Source organism: Bison bison, unplaced genomic scaffold (genome assembly GCF_000754665.1).
Source record: "Bison bison bison isolate TAMUID 2011002044 unplaced genomic scaffold, Bison_UMD1.0 scf7180017864062, whole genome shotgun sequence".
Classification (NCBI taxonomy): domain Eukaryota; kingdom Metazoa; phylum Chordata; class Mammalia; order Artiodactyla; family Bovidae; genus Bison; species Bison bison.
The window spans coordinates 290,199-294,398 of NW_011494634.1; positions in this window are offsets into that span (position 1 = coordinate 290,199).

Genomic DNA, 4,200 nt, shown 5'->3' on the forward strand with positions numbered 1-4,200 from the left:
CTGCATATCTGAGGTTACTGATATTTCTCCTGGGAATCTTGATTCCAGCTTGTGCTTCTTCCAGCCCAGCGTTTCTCATGATGTACTCTGCATATAAATTAAATAAGCAGGGTGACAATATACAACCTTGACATAACTCCAGAAAGAATCAAGGGATGGAGCCAAAGCAGAAACAATACCCAGTTGTGGATGTGACTGGTGATAGAAGCTAGGTCCAATGATGTAAAGAGCAATATTGCATAGGAATCTGGAATGTCGGTCCATGAATCAAGGCAAATTGGAAGTGGTCAAACAGGAGATGGCAAGAGTGAATGTCGACATTCTAGGAATCAGCAAACTGAAATGGACTGGAATGGGTCAATTTAACTCAGATGACCATTAAATCTACTACCGTGGGCAGGAATCCCTTAGAAGAAATGGAGTAGCCATCATGGTCAACAAAAGAGTCCGAAATGCAGTACTTGGATGTAATCTCAAAAACAGAATGATCTCTGTTCGTTTCCAAGGCAAACCACTCAATACCACAGTAATCTAAGTCTATGCCCCAATGAGTAATGCTGAAGAAGCTGAAGTTGAATGGTTCTATGAAGACCTACAAGACCTTTTAGAACTAACACCCAAAAAAGATGTCCTTTTCATTATGGGGGACTGGAATGCAAAAGTAGGAAGTCAAGAAACACCTGGAGTAACAGGCAAATTTGGCCTTGGAATACAGAATGAAGCAGGGCAAAGACTAATAGAGTTTTACCAAGAAAATGCACTGGTCATAGCAAACACCCTCTTCCAACAACACAAGAGAAGACTCTACACATGGACATTACCACATGGTCAACACTGAAATCAGATTGATTATATTCTTTGCAGCCAAAGATGCAGAAGCTCTATACAGTCAACAAAAACAAGGCCAGGACCTGACTGTGGCTCAGATCATGAACTCCTTATTGCCAAATTCAGATTTAAATTGAAGAAAGTAGGGAAAACCACTATACCATTCAGTTATGACCTAAATCAAATCCCTTATGATTATACAGTGGAAGTGAGAAATAGATTTAAGGGCCCAGATCTGATAGATAAAGTGCCTGATGAACAATGGACTGAGGTTTGTGACATGGTACAGGAGACAGGGATCAAGACCATGCCCATGGAAAAGAAATGCAAAAAAGCAAAATGGCTGTCTGAGAAGGCCTTACAAATAGCTGTGAAAAGAAGAGAAGTGAAAAGCAAAGGAGAAAAGGAAAAATATAAGCATCTGAATGCAGAGTTCCAAAGAATAGCAAGAAGAGATAGGAAAGCCTTCTTCAGCAATCAGTGCAAAGAAATCCTAGTGTAGACCTAGAATTTGATGAAATTAGTATGTCATTTCACCTTCAGGGTAAATTTAAAGAAATTGATAATGACATTGATCCTTAAGTTTCCTCTGTTTAATAAGTAAAACACTCTTTCATTTAGGGAAGTTTAAAACTGTAAATATCACAAAGCTTATAGGGCAATAATTGTTCCTACACTTTTTCTGACACCAAATACTACCTGTGAACTTTCAGAAACATACCCACCAGGTTTCATGAGAATTGTCTTTGTGCTAATATTCCAATGCCTACACAGTTTTCCTCCTGTGTAACTTAAAAGCTTAATTATATTGAGAATCTTTAAAATGGAAAAGATATTGCAATTTTTAAATAAAAAATGACTATTTTGTCTTTGGCTTCTCTGGTGGCTCAGAAGTAAAGTATTTGCCTGCAATGCAGGAGAAGAAGGTTTGATCCCTGTGTTGGAAAGATCCCTGGAGAAGGAAATGTCAACCCACTCCAGGATTCTTGAATGGGAATGGACAGAGGAGCCTGGAATGCTCAGGCCACAGGGTTGCAAAAGAGTTGAACACAACTTAGTGACTAAACAACAACAAAACAGCAAATCAAGTTTTGTTAACACCCAGCTTTTTCCTTTTTTTACGATTTTTATATGTGAACCATTTTTAAAATCCTTATTGAATTTGTTAGAATTTTTTTTTTTCTGTTGAGGTTTTTACGGCCATGATGCATGTGGGATCCTCTATTCCCCATCAGGAATCTAACCAGCACCTCCTTTGTTGGAAGGCAAAGTCTTTACCACTGGACCACCAAGGAAGTCTTTCAGGCTTTTCAATTCTTACTACCTCACTGGAAGTCAGAAATGCTAAAGCCACTGCCACTGGCAACAGTTGGTTTTAGAGATAGAGGGGGAAATAGGATATATAATCATGTAAGCTTAAGGTCAATATCATCTTAATCCCTGGCAACAATTTATAATATTACAGCATAACCATGTGTCATCATTATGGACTTTATTCTCATATAACCTATTTCCCTTTATATTTAAAGTATTACTTATATGTTATTATGATGATGATGATTAATAAGTAAGATAATTGTCCTTAAAACAAATGTTAATAATATGTTTATTTGTATATGTTTTGGAAGTAATGAGTTTTAATTTTTCTTTTTGGGGGGGTAAAATTTAAAGAGGAACTAAAAAGCCTCTTGATGAAAATGAAAGTGGAGAGTGTAAAAGTTGGCTTAAAGCTCAACATTCAGAAAACGAAGATCATGGCATCCAGTCCCATCACTTCATGGGAAATAGATGGAGAAACAGTGTAAATAGTGTCAGACTTTATTTTTTGGGGCTCCAAAATCACTGCAGATGGTGACTGCAGCCATGAAATTAAAAGACGCTTATGCCTTGGAAGGAAAGTTATGACCAACCTAGATAGCATATTCAAAAGCAGAGACATTACTTTGCCAACAAAGGTCCGTCTAGTCAAGGCTATGTTTTTTCCTGTGATCATGTAGGGATGTGAGAGTTGGACTGTGAAGAAGGCTGAGCCCCGAAGAATTGATGCTTTTGAACTGTGGTGTTGGAGAAGACTCATGAAAGTCCCTTGGATGCAAGGAGATCCAACCAGTCCATTCTGAAGGAGATGAGCCCTGGGATTTCTTTGGAAGGAATGATGCTAAAGCTGAAACTCCAGTACTTTGGCCACCTCATGCAAAGAGTTGACTCATTGGAAAAGACTCTGATGCTGGAGGGATTGGGGGCAGGAGGAGAGGGGGACGACAGAGGATGAGATGGCTGGATGGCATCACTGACTCGATGGACATGTGTCTGGGTGAACTCCGGGAGTTGGTGATGGACAGTGAGGCCTGGCGTGCTGCAGTTCATGGGGTCGCAAAGAGTAGGACACGACGGAGTGACTTAACTGAACTGAACTGACAGAAGACTGGGGATTTGTAGGTTTTAATCCATTTCATTTACTAGGTCTGAAAGTCACTCAGTCCCTTCATGCCCCATCTATAAATACACACACTAATACAAGTCTATCTCATAAAGTTATTTTGACCATTAAATGAGCAAATACATGTGAAGCATTTTGAAAAATACTTATCATTTAATAAAACCCCTATAAGACTTTGTTCAATGGAGAATACATTCCCTAACCACTGAGCTGAAAACATTTGGGATTTTGATGTTGAGTTGTGTAAAAACTTACATCTAAGATAAGTAGTAGTGCATAAATTTAGCACCAAGAGAGTCACATAAGAACAATAGCAACAACAGCAAAGAAAATAGAGTAGAACCACATGACTGTAGAGTACCCAACAGGCATTCTGGGAGAGTGAATCTTATCCTCATTCTTCCACTTTGGGTACATGACCACTTCTGCCAACACAGTGTATCTGCCTTCTCTACCCATCATTGCTCCCCTACTTTCCACAAAAAATCTACTTCTCTCATCTTTAGCTAGGATTTGATCATCACATTTGAGGCATGTTAGATATTTTCCAAGACATCAACATTGCTACCAATGGCCACTTCATTTCTCTGCTTCTCATTAATATTAGTAACCTTTCTGAGAAAGACTGTGAAGCTTGTATTAACAAAATACATGTATGTGACTAGCATAGAGTGTAGAATATTTGAATGATTTTCAAATCACCTTCTTCCTTATTCCCGAACAGATGTAATACTCATGGTATGAGCTCTGTGGGAATTTATATTCATCCTCTAAAACTCACCTCACATAGTACAGAATCTCCTGTGAACTCCTCTCTAATCTGTGTAGCACAAATTCTCACCTTCAAATCTATGGCAATATGATCCAGTGCCTAGTATAGTGAGAGTAGATTTAAGATAAACACTTATCTATGTAAGTAATTAATTCTGAGT